This window comes from Bubalus bubalis, chromosome 23 (assembly GCF_019923935.1).
Source record: "Bubalus bubalis isolate 160015118507 breed Murrah chromosome 23, NDDB_SH_1, whole genome shotgun sequence".
Classification (NCBI taxonomy): domain Eukaryota; kingdom Metazoa; phylum Chordata; class Mammalia; order Artiodactyla; family Bovidae; genus Bubalus; species Bubalus bubalis.
The window spans coordinates 1,142,882-1,155,903 of NC_059179.1; the positions used below are offsets into that span (position 1 = coordinate 1,142,882).

The 13,022-nt window shown below is 43.7% G+C and overlaps 1 long non-coding RNA gene across 1 annotated transcript; it reads left to right on the plus strand.

Annotated features, from left to right (window-relative positions):
* The first annotated feature begins 5,854 nt into the window (after window positions 1-5,854).
* Window positions 5,855-11,937, plus strand: LOC123465309. The gene is made up of 3 exons (XR_006640530.1): window positions 5,855-6,098; window positions 7,323-7,507; window positions 11,887-11,937. It is a non-coding gene; the product is annotated as an uncharacterized LOC123465309 (long non-coding RNA).
* The last annotated feature ends 1,085 nt before the right edge of the window (window positions 11,938-13,022 follow it).

A 13,022-nucleotide genomic window follows, 5' to 3' on the forward strand; every position in this document is an offset into this window, starting at 1 on the left:
TATTCTTGCTTGGAGAATCCCCATAGACAGAGGACCCCGGCAGGCTACAGTCCATGGGGTCACAAAGAGTCAGACTCGACTGAGTGACTACGCACACACACAGAAGAAAAGAATTTATTTTTTAAAAATTGACCTTAAATACTATGACAAATATGCAATGTAACTAAATCACCAATGTTAGTCTCAAAGATACACATTAAATGTGCACACACAAAAAGGGAAAAGACCAAGAGCATAACTGATGAAAACTTTGGATTGGCAGGTAATCTGCAGAAGAATAATCAAAATAGTCAGAAAAGAAATAAAAGAATAATCAATCACATTGATGATCAGGAATATTCAAATTAAAAGATTATATGATACCTCTGTCCACCTATAAAATGGAGTTAAAATAGTCTAAAATACTAATTTTTAAGGCTGAGTGCTGAAGAATTGATGTTTTTGAACTGTGGCATTGGAGAAGACTTCAAGAATATCAAGTAAGTCAATCCTAAAGGAAATCAGTCCTGAATATTCATTGGAGGACTGATGCTGAAGCTGAAGCTCCAATACTTTGGCCACATGATGTGAAGAGCTGACTTCTTAGAAAAGACCCTGATTCTGGGAAAGTTTGAAAGCAGGAAGAGAAGGGGACGACAGAGGACGAGATGGTTGGATGGTATCATCAGCTCAATGGACCTGAGTTTTAGTAAGCTACAGGAGATAGTGAAGGACAGGGAAGCCTGGCATGCTGCAGTCCATGGGGTTGCAAAAAGTCAGACACAACTGAGCGACTGAACAACAAGGACAATGATACTACTATACACTTATTTAATATTGATTTAAACTAGTCTAAAATATTACTCTTTTATAAAAATGTAAAGGAAACTCTAACACACTGCTTGCATTTAAATAGAAATATTTTACGGTACTTTAGATTACATTTGGCTAATATCTGAGAAAGTTTAAGATGCCCTTGTACATGATCCCAAAACTCCACTTTCAGGTATATACCCTAGAATTGCTTTTATATAAAGGCTTAAGGACAAAAATGTTCACAAAAGAGTCTCTTAGGTCGGAAAAATTAGCATCAGTGTTGCAGTGAATACTGAATATGCATTAAATAGAATAGTGTGGAATGCTTCCATTGACCTCTTATTTCTCTCTGGTTCCCCGGGATAATTGTGATCTTTTTCTTTCACAAGATTTGACACCTAGCCTATGTGTTCACAGGTCATTATCAGAAGAGATGAATATTGGTTTAAACTAACCACACATCTGTGGACATTCAACTTTCTTCTTCCTTTCCTTCTAAGTCACCATGAATTCAGTATCTCTCCAGTCCCATGAATGGAATTGCCCTTTGGGGAAGCTGGACATGGAAGTAATTAAAAATGATCTTTCTCAGTTTCATGACATCATGTAGCTGTCTTTTATTGGGCACTCATTTGTGCATAAACTAGAAAAGATATGTACAAGTTAGGGTCTTGCCTGCAACTGTTTCCCCACCCACAAATTTACACAACAGGCTGATATTCCCAAGGACTGCATCTGAGACTCTGACAAGGATTGGGCTAGCCATCAGACTGCTCAGTAGTTATATAATGCAATATTTTATGTCTTTTAAAAACATCACTAGTGAGAATGTTACAGCACAGGGAACTCTACTTAATACTCTGTGATGAGCTGAATAACAAGGAAGTACAAAAGGGAGGGGATGTATATATAAGTATGCTGATTCACATTGCTATACATTAGAAACTAACACAGCATTGAAAAGCAACCACATTCCAATGAAACTTCTTAAAAAATCACAAAAAAAGAATGCTAGGATAAACATTTTTATCAACTAGATCACCTTCAAATATCAGGGGATAATTCATATATTTGTGTGTGTGTGAATATACACATATATATACATCTGTCTATCCCTGGTGGCTCAGACGATAAAGCTTCTGCCTGCAATGCGGGCGACCTGGGTTCAATGCCTCGGTCGGGAAGATCTCCTGGAGAAAGAAATAGCAACCCACTCCTATATTCTTGCCTGGAAAATCCCATGGACGGTGAAACCTGGTAGGCTACAGTCTATACGGTCGCAAAGAGTCGGACACGACTGAGTGACTTCACTTTCTTTCTTTGACTTTACACATCTGTATATACATATGTGTGTGTGTGTGTGTGTGTGTGTGTGTGTGTGTATATGTTTCTCATACACTTTCCTCTTCAGAAGAGTTACCCCATAAATATTTACATTTAAATTTGTATTTGAAGGAGTAATGAGAAGAAAAATTACACAACTACATGGATGTTAAGTTATATGAGAATGAATATGACCAAGTATATAATAATTTGTTTTCTTGAAAAATTAATCAAGGATAAAAAGAGAAAAAATAGAAACCATATGCTACAAAAGTGATTCCAGGAAAGAGACCCTTAAAGCTGGAATCTGGAATACGTTGTCTAATTTGGTTAGGTTAGAGGATGGCAATGGTTTATTTAGCACGGAACTGGGAGAGTGGAAGTCAATGTAATTCCGTGGCAAACAACAGCAACAACCACAAAACTTATCCCTTGTACTCTTCTGCAATCATGCTATAGGTTTTGGGCCAAAGAACATCTTCTGTGGGCACGCTCAGGGTCTCTAATTTCTTGGCAATGCAGAAAACACATCTATCTGAATTTAAGTTCTCCATTTTAATCATGAGAGTAGCAATATTATAATGTAATTTCAAATGTTCTTTGACTTGAAATTTCTAGTTTGGATTGGGAAAGAAGGCCCTGAAAATGAGTTGTAACTTTGATAGACTCCTGTCAACCTGCTTACCTCCCATCTCTCTTCCACCCCTTCTCCCTCCTTTGGGGAGATTAGAGGACCCTTCCGTTCCTTGTTTTGTCATTAAGTCATGTCCAACTCATTGGTGATCCCATGGACTACAGCCCCCTAGGTTTCTCTGTCCATGGGATTTCCCAGGCAAGAAGACTGAGGAGGGTTACCATTTCCTTCTCCAGGGATCTTCCCAACCCACAGACTGAAGCGGGTCAGCCTGCTTGGCTGGCCGATTCTTTACCACTAAACCACCTGGGAAACCCTAGAGGCCTGTGTAATGGACATGAGTTTGGGTAAATTCCGGCAGCTGGTGATGGACAGGGAGGCCTAGTGTGCTGCAGTTCATGCGGTCGTAAAGAGTCAGACAGGACTGAGTGACTGAACTGAACCGAACTGATGTATCAGTTCAGTTCAGTTGTTCTGTCATGTTTGCTGGTACTGCTGCTAAGTCGCTTCAGTCGTGTCCGACTCTGTGTGACCCCATAGACGGCAGCCCAGCAGACTTCCCGGTCCCTGGGATTCTCCAGGCAAGAACACTGGAGTGGGTTGCCATTTCCTTCTCCAATGCATGAAAGGGAAAAGTGAAAGTGAAGTCACTCAGTCCTGTCAGACTCTTAGTGACCCCATGGACTGAAGCCTACCAGGCTCCTCCATCCATGGGATTTTCCAGGCAAGAGTACTGGAGTGGGGTGCCATTGCCTTCTCTGTCTGTCATGTCTAACTCCTTGTAATCCCATGGAGTGCAGCACATGAGGCTTCTCTGTCCATGACCAACTCCTGGAGCTTGCTCAAACGCATGTCCATTGAGTCAGTGATGCCATCCTACCATCTCATCCGCTTTTGTCCCCTTCTCCTCCTGCTTTCCATCCTTCCCAATATCAGGGCCTTTTCCAATTAGTCGGTGCTCCGCATCAGCTGGCCAAAGTATTAGAGCTTCAGCCTCAGCATCAGTCCTTCCAAAGAATATTCAGGGCTGATTTCCTTTAGGATGGACTAGTTGGATCTCCTTGAGCTCTCAAGATCTTGAGAGTTCAAGGCACTCTCAAGAGTGTATATACATACATACATTTTCAGAGGATATTGTATTTTGCAAAATATTAACATACATCATCATAGCCGTCAATACAACCATCTGATTAAGTAGTTTTTTTCCTATAAAGATCAGTAAACACAATTTTCGGAGAAGGCAATGGCACCCCACTCCAGGACTCTTGCCTGGAAAATCCCATGGACGGAGGAGCCTGGTAGGTTGCAGTCCATGGGGTGGCTAAGAGTCAGACACGACTGAGCGACTTCATTTTCATTTTTCACTTTCATGCATTAGAGAAGGAAATGGCAACCCACTCCAGTGTTCTTGCCTGGAGAATCCCAGGGACACAGGAGCCTGGTATATCAATTGCTGGTATCATCATCATTTACCACCGGATATCAAGGCTCTTATAAACCATTGGTAAATAAGATTGTGAAGCATTAGTATAAAAATAGGAAGAAAAAAAAATGGCCAGTAAAACAGAAGACAGACAAACATATATTAATACTTTACAAAGTTATGTTATGTGTAAGAAATGTTCCACTGCAGTGAAGTGAGAGGAAATTGTACTATTTTTAAGAAATTGAATGAGTTTGTTTAAATAAGCACACAGAAAAAATAATAATAATGTAACCACCTACCTCATACTAAGGGCTTCCCAGGTGGCTCAGTGGTAATGATCCACCTGCCAAGCAGGAGACAGGGGACACAGGTTCTATTCCTGGGTTGGGAAGATCCCTTGGAGGAGGAAATGGCAACCCATTCCAGTATTCTTGCCTGGAAAATTACATGGACAGAGGAGGTTGGAGGGCTATAGGCCATGGGGTCACAAAGAGTTGGACTTAGTGACTAAACAACAACAGCAACCTCACCCTAAACACATAAATATATTCTAGATAGATTATAGATATAAGTGCAAATAAAAATAGAATTGTCTCTTAGAAGATAAAGCATAAGGAAACATTTTCAAAATCTTGGAGTAGGAATTATTTCTTATCCAGGATTTGAAAAGTAATAACTACACAGGAAAATAAAAGGAACTGAAATATATTATGAATAAGAACTTCTGCTTACCAAATGCATTTTCTGAGTAAATACACAGGCCAAAGTATGAAGAAGGTTATTTGAAATATATATTATTCTAAGAAAAGACTCATAGTCCCAATTATAAAGAAGTTTAATGTACTAATACGGCAAATAACCCAACAAAAGTTTGGCAAAAAAAAAGTGAGGACCCAAAAGCTTACTTGCATAATATCATTAGTCATCAGGAAAAATATGTATTCAATAAAATTAGGACCCATTACATACTCAACAGGATGAATAAAACAAAAAAGAAAAAAAATTACCAAAAGGTGATGAATGTAGTAAACACCTGAAATTCATCTCTGTTACTATTTGGCGTGTAAATCTGTAGTATACGTTTGGAAAACAATGCAGCAAAATATCTTTATATTCATGAAACAAATTCAAATCATTCTACTCAATCAGCTGATAGTATATATAAGGGTCAGCGGTTCCAACCTGCCTCTCAAAATCCTTTAACAGGTGTGGACGTGTTTTTGTTTAAAAATAGCAATATTCCTACTTGAAAACTAGGTGGCCGGCCGTGACTCAGTCTTTCTGATCACCAGACAGCGCACGTGCCCCTGTCCCCCGGCCCTCCCTGTGCGTGTTTATTGCTCTTCCCCGTCACTTCCAGCTTTTCCCGCTCCCGGCCCGCCCCACACCGGTGACCGCCCAGTGCCCCCTTACCCTGTTTAGGACCTAACCCGTCTCGCCTCATGTGGTGTCATTCCCTGGCGTCCATGGCTGGTGGTGTCTCCGGGCACAGAAGTGCCCTCGGTCCCCGAGGGGGAAAGCTGGGCACAACAAGTTGCACGTGAGGGCTGTGGAGGCACCGGTACATGGCTGGAGAGTGCTCTCCCGGGCCACTTGTGGCTCTGGGTGTTGGCGGTGGTCGGCGCAAGCCCCGATAGGGGGAGCTCCATGGGGGCCAGGAAGGGCAATAGACATCCTGGGTGCCAGGGGACCGCTCCTGCGCTGGAGGTTTCTTGCGGTGAGATTCCGTGGCGTGACGCAGAAGCAGCTTCGCTTCCGGGTCATTCAGAATGGCTTCCGGCCCCCTCGCAGTAGCTGGCGGCCACCCCACCTCCACAGTCGGTTCTATGCCTCTGCTGCATCTAGGCCACGTGGGCTATGTGGCAGCACTCCGTTGGTGCCTCGTTCGTCCTATCCTCTGATCCCTGGGCCTGCGCCCTGGTGCGTCTCGCTTCCGCGGCCCGCCTTGCCCCGTCTCCATTGCCCTTTGCCTCCTTCTGTCCGCTGATGTTGTTGCCTGCTGGACCAGGAAGAGCGCCTGAGCCCCCGGCGCGACGCCCCCTGCAGTGCGCTCGTTCAAGTGTGCACAGGTCACCGGCTTGCTCCCATGCCTATACCGCCACCCCTGGGGGGGTGGAAGTGAGGGGCCACGGCCGTCCCTGATGTGCCCGACTGGTGTCCTTAGCCCCATTTCCGGCGCCCAGGCCCTCGAGGAGGGTCTCCCCATCAGAACTTTGGGGAAGGATGCTGCGTCCCTAGTGGATGGAGTGTGGGGGATCCTTCGGCCTCCCCATGGGAGGAGCGGATCACCCGGCCTCGGGTGATCACCCTCCCCCTTCTTCAATTCGTGGAGTTTTGCTGCCACTGCCCTTCACCCCACGCCCAGCACGCCAGGCGCCCTGTGCTCACTTGGGATACCCAGGTGGCGCAGTAGAAAAGAATCAGCCTGCTAAGGCAGGCAATTGCAAAAGATGCAAGTTCGATCCCTGAGTGGGGGAGATGCCCTGGAGGAGGAAATGGCAACCCCCTCCTGTATTCTTCCCTGGAAAATCCCTTGGACAGAGGAGTCTGGCGGGCTGCAGTCCAAGGGGTCGTAGAGTCAGAGAGGTGGACACGACTGAGCACAGGCACATATACACATGAGAAAAAAGAGAATCCCAGTTACAACTCAACTGTTGTGTAAAGAATTTTGTAATTGGCTTTCCAGAAATGCCACCTTTAGTAGCTGACTTAGTAGAAGGAGGACCCGGATTACACAGGAGGGTTGAGAAAGTGGCTCCTGTATCCAGTAGGAATTTAACAGGATGGCCTCTTCTAGTTAGAATCACCTGAGGCTCTTGTGTGGTAATGAGGACAGAAGCCAAAGTGGGAAGCCCTGGGCCCCGTGATCTTGATCTTGTGTCTGAGTTTCTGACCCCTGAAACCTATGTCCCTGGGGATATTACTCTTCCAGTGATCTCCCTTGCAAGTGGGGCAAAGCCTTGGTGGTGGCCTCTGCTTGCCTTGGGGACATTGTCCCTTAAAGTGTCCATCCTTGCCACAACAAAAACATACTCCAGGTTTTTGCTTGTGTCCTCCCACCTTTGTAGCGCTAAAGTTAACTCCCTGTTAGGGCCATAATGAGAGCTTTGGCCTTTCTCTTATCTCTATTTTCTTTTTCTTTAGGTTCTTCCTGATTTCTGTTTAAGAATACTGATGTGGCAGCTCTTACCAGTGTAGGGTAAGGGAGTTAGAGGAGGCGAGGCTCGGAAAAAGAAGAAGGCCGGCACTTTACGGAACGGATTCACCTTTAATGAGGCAAGAAGGGGCAGCATCAGAATAGTGAGCTGCTGCACTAACCCAAGAAAAGAGTAAGTATATATAGGCATATATGTGGGCATCTACTGTTAAGGGGGCCTGTTCTTCTCCAAGGTTCTTTGGAGTGAGTGAAGTCTCTCAGTCGTGTCCAACTCTTTGTGACCCCATGGACTGTAGCCCTACCAGGCTCCTCTGTCCATGGGATTTTCCAGGCAAGAATACTGGAGTGGGTTGCCATTTCCTTCTCCAGGAGATCTTCCCGACCCAGGGATTGAACCCGGTTCTCCTGCATTGTAGGCAGACGCTTTACTGTCTGAGCCACAGGGAAGCCAGGGAAGTGTTCGGAGTAGTTATTTCATAAACGGCTGGGGCAAGGAATTCTGGAGACCAGCTGGGACCAGCTAGGAGCTGGGTGTGATCAACCTTATTGTCCATTTTTTTTCTTCAGGTCAGAGTTCTTTGTTTTGCATAGAATGGTGAGGAGGACCTGGGGGGGGAGTTTTAACTCCAGACGAATTGAGCAGTATTTCTTTCCTTAAACGAAGCCCTCTAAATCTATATGGGGGCCAAAGGCCAGTTTTTGGACTTTCTTCTGAATATCTGGAACAGACTGAGTAATAAATTTGTCTTTAAGAATAAGTTTGGGGCATCTGGGTCCAAATTAGTGTGCTTTCTCAATGCCTCCCTGAGCCTTTGCAGAAAAGCTGTGTGAATTTCCTCCTTTTCCTGAGTCACTCCAGATACTTTGGAGTAGTCTAAGGGCTTAGCTCGTGATTTTTTTAAGCCTTCCTTAATGTGAGTGATAAAGTGAACTCTGTCTTTGTCATGTGCCCAATTAGGATCGGCTATGGGCACTGTCTGGAGCCCAGTAGGTAACCAGGCTGATTCCCTGTCAGGTCTCCCCTGCATGCAAATAGCATACCATTCATCTCCCCATCCCTGGGCATTTTTAATTACTACTTCTTTCATTGTCAGTAAGGGCTCTAGTCAGGATTAGCATAATATCTTTCCATGCCATTTCAAAGATTGGTTTAGACCCTGGAAAACACTTATATAATTGTCAGGATCTTCAGTAAAGCTTCCTAGGTCTAATTTAATTTGCCCTAAATCTCGAAGAGGGAAAGGAACACGGACTCCTGTGGCTCCCGAGTCCCCATTAGGAGCTTCTTGTAATGGAAGGAGGGGAGGATATAGCCTAGAGATCACCAGTGTTGGGTTAGGAGCCACTGGGGTAGGAGCTGCTGCTGGTGCCCAAGGCATTACCAGAGATTATGGAGGCTCCTGTTGGCTAGGTTTGGGCAGCTCTGGTTAAGGGCGACAGTTTGGACCTGAGGACTTGGAGGACGTTATAGGCAGCATGGAAGTAGGAAGCCCACAACTCCTGGATAAGAGGGTTTTCTCTCTCAAGACAAAATCCGTATATATCGCACTTCTGACCATTTTCCTTCTTGTCTACAAACGAGGTCTAGTTGGAGGATGGTATTAAAATCAAATGAGCCCTCAAGGGGTCATTTTCCACCATCAGATAGATCCTATTGAGGCTATGCCTTGGTGCAGAAAAAGATCATACACTTCTTTAACAAGGTCTAAGGGTCAAACTTCTTCTAGTTCTTCAGTATACTTGCCAAAGGCATCTGCTTTGAGCTGCGTGTAATGCAAGAAGAGGTGGCTCCCATCTGAAAGACAGAAGACCAGCGTCCAGTGCTCTTCGTCTTTTCCCTGGTTCTTCTGATAGTGGGTGTCCTCACCTTGCACAGTGGGAGCAAAGAAACACCAATAAAGTATGCTTCCCTCAACTTTGGAGTGCACCTGGTCAGGAGCATCATTATCCGGTTACCCTAGATTGTTGTCCTCTTCCTGTCTCTATCTTCCTTTCCACCTAGAGATAGATATAGAGTGAGAGCCTAAGTTGGTGGACTTGCTGTGCTCTTGAACATTGGGTGTGCCTGAACTGGAGTTCCCCTAAAGCAAGCTATGTAGTGCACAAGGTTAGTAGTAGTTACACACACTCCGAAATGATCCTTCCTTAAGTGAAAAATCTCAAAACCTCTAAATGTTAGGCAAGAGAAATGGTAGATGTCTTGCGGTTCTCACTGAGGCAGCAGCCTAGCAGAGATTTTGCTCAGCACCCCAGGTCAATCTGCTGGCTAATACTGAGACCTGAGGCCACTGTCTACTAATGCTGTCTGCCTTTGGAACTCGTGCAGGGTTATGTAATAGAGTGGCTCAAGAGACCGTGCAGCTAGATTAGGTAATGAGAAGTGAATGACAGGTTTGAGAGTGAGTGTCTATGCTTACCTTGAGTAGGTATTCAGGATTTCCAGACGAGCCCCCAAAAGATGAGACAGGAATCCGAGTTCTTGTCCACACAGCCAGAGAATGGAGTCCATGAACATGCAAACACACATGGTAGTAACTGAATAAGATTTATTAAAGAGGAGGAAATTGCAAAGCTCTCAGCATAGACACTCAGCAGAGAGAGGGGGTAAAGAATCACCCCAAGGTGGTTTTTATACCCTTTAAATCACATTACTTCTAAACATTCACTTTAAAGGTCAAGATACTTAACATCATCTTCATGACTTCTTTTGATCTTTGGATTAAGTGACTGCCCTTTTTCATGCCCTCTGTCCATTTTACGATGGGGCAGATGTATGGTCTTAAGATTAATGATCAGCATTGTTTCTCCCTCAAGCATATGAAACAGAATTTAATTGCTGCTCTTCTTTGGATCTGAGTGCTGAAAACTGATCAGACTAAAGACACATTCCAAGAATTCAGGACAGTGGAGCAGGATGTTTACTGAAAACAAGCCTGAGGTTTCAGAGTTTTACACTGACGGCCTAGTAATTTCTACTGCAACACCACTGTCATGGCAAAAAGCAAAAAGGAACTAAATGTGAAAGAGGAGAGTAAAAAAAAAAAAAAATGCTAGCTTAAACCTCAGCATTGAAGAAATTAAGATAATGGTATCTGATATCATTAAGATAATGAGCAACCTAGACAGCATATTAAAAATCAGAGATAATACTTTGCCAACAAAGGTCCATCTAGTCAAGGCTATGGTTTTTCTAGTAGTCATGTATGGATGTGACAGTTTGACTCTAAGGAAAGCTGAGCACTGAAGAATTGATGCCTTTGAACGGAGGTGTTGGAGAAGACTCTTGAGAGTCCCTTGGAGTTCAAGGAGATCCAACCAGTCCATCCTAAAATAAATCAGTCCTGAATATTCATTGGAAGGACTGATGTTGAAGCTGAAACTCCAGTACTTTGGCCACCTGATGTGAAGAGCTGACTCATTTGAAAAGACCCTGATGCTGGGAAAGACTGAGGGCGGGAGGAGAAGGGGTCAACTGAAGATGAGATGGTTGGATGGCATCACTGACTCAATGGGCATGAGTTTGAGTAAACTCTGGGAGTTGGTGATGGACAGGGAGGCCTGGTGTGCTGCAGTCCATGGGGTAGCAAAGAGTCCGACATGACTGAGTGTCTAAACTGAACTGAACTGAATGGCATCCGGTCCCATCACTCCATAAGAAATAGATGGCGAAACAATGGAAGCAATGAGACTTTATTTTCAGTTCAGTTCAGTTCAGTTCAGTCGCTCACTCGTATCCGACCCTTTGCAACCCCATGAATCGCAGCATGCCAGGCCTCCGTGTTCGTCACCAACTCCTGGAGTTCACTCACACTCACGTCCATCGAGTCAGTGATGCCATCCAGTCATCTCATCCTCTGTCATCCCCTTTTCCTCCTGCCCTCAGTCCCTCCCAGCATCAGACTCTTTTCCAATGAGTGAACTCTTCGCATGAGGTGGCCAAAGTACTGGAGTTTCAGCTTTAGCATCATTCCTTTCAAAGAACACCCAGGGCTGATCTCCTTTAGAATGGACTGGTTGGATCTCCTTGCAGTCCAAGGGACTCTCAAGAGTCTTCTCCAACACCACAGTTCAAAAGCATCAATTATTCGGCACTCAGCTTTCTTCACAGTGCAACTCTCACATCCATACATGACCACTGGAAAAACCGTAGCCTTGATTAGACAAAACTTTGTTGGCAAAGTAATGTCTCTTCTTTTTGGAGGGCTCCAAAATGACTGCAGACAGAGACTGCAGCCATGAAATTAAGACACTTGTTCCTTGAAAGAAAAGCTATGACAAACCTAGACTGTGTATTGAAAAGCAGAGACATCACATTACCAACCAACCTCTGTAGAGTGAAGGCTATGGTTTTCCAGTATTCATGTGTGTATGTGAGAGTTCAACTGTAAAGAAGGCAGAGCACCACAGAGTTGATGCTTTTGAACTGTGATGTTGGAGAAGACTCTTGAGAGTGCCTTGAACAGTTTGGAGATCAAACCAGTCAATCAACTCTGAATATTCATTGGAAGGACTGATGCTGAAGCTTCAATAATTTGGCCACTTGATTTGAAGAACTGACTGATTTGGAAAGACCTTGATGCTGGCAAAGATTGAAGGCAGGAGGAGAAGGGGATAACAGAGGATGAGATGGTTTGATGGCATCATCGACTCAATGAACATGAGTTTGAGCAAACTCTGGGAGATAGTGAAGAACAAGGAACTCTGGAGTGCTATAGTCCATGGGGTCACAAAGAGTTGGACATGACTAAGTAAATGAACAATAGCAACATAATAGTTCTGTTTTCAGTTTTTAATGGAACTACTCTTTTCCATAATGGCTTCACCAATTTATAGTCCCATTAACAGTATGGGGTGGGGAGTGTTCCATTTTTTTCATGCCCTCTCTAGCATTTGTTATTGACATTTTAATGATAAGCATTCTGACTACTGTGAGGTGGTACATCGTTGTAGTTGTGACTTGAATTTCTCATTATTAGTGATGTTGAACATCATTTTATATGCTTATGAGCCATCTCTATGTTTTCTTTGGAAATATGTGTATTTAGGTCTTCTGCTCAGTTTTTTATTGCATTCTTTGTTTTTTTTTTGTTGTTGTTGTTATTGAGTTGTATGAGCTGTTTGTATATTTTGGAGATTAATCCTTTGTTATTCACACCATTTGCAAATGTTTCCTCCCATTCTGTAGATTGTTTTTCATTTTGTTTCTGATTTCCTTTGCTGTAGAAAAGCTTATGAGTTTGATTATGTTCCTTTTTTATTTTTGCTTTTATATCTATTGCTTTGGGAGACTGATCTATGAAAATATTGCTGTGATTTATGTCAGAGAATGTTTTGCTATATTCTCTTCTAGTTCTATCGTGTCATGTCTTATATTTAAAACTTTAAGCCATTTTCAGTTTACTTTTGTGTACGGTGTGAGGGTGTACTCTAACTTCGTCAATTTACATGTGACGTTCCAGGTTTCCCAACACCATTTGTGGATGAGACTATCTTTTCTCCATTGTGTATTCTTGCCTCATTTGTTGAAGATTAATAGACCATAGATATGTGGGTTATTTCTATTCCATTGATCCACATGTCTGTTTTTGTGCCAATACCAATCTGTTCTGATTACCATAGTTTTGTAGCATTGTCTGAAGTCTGTGAATGGCTCCTGCTTTGATCATTTACCCTAGGACTGCTTTTGC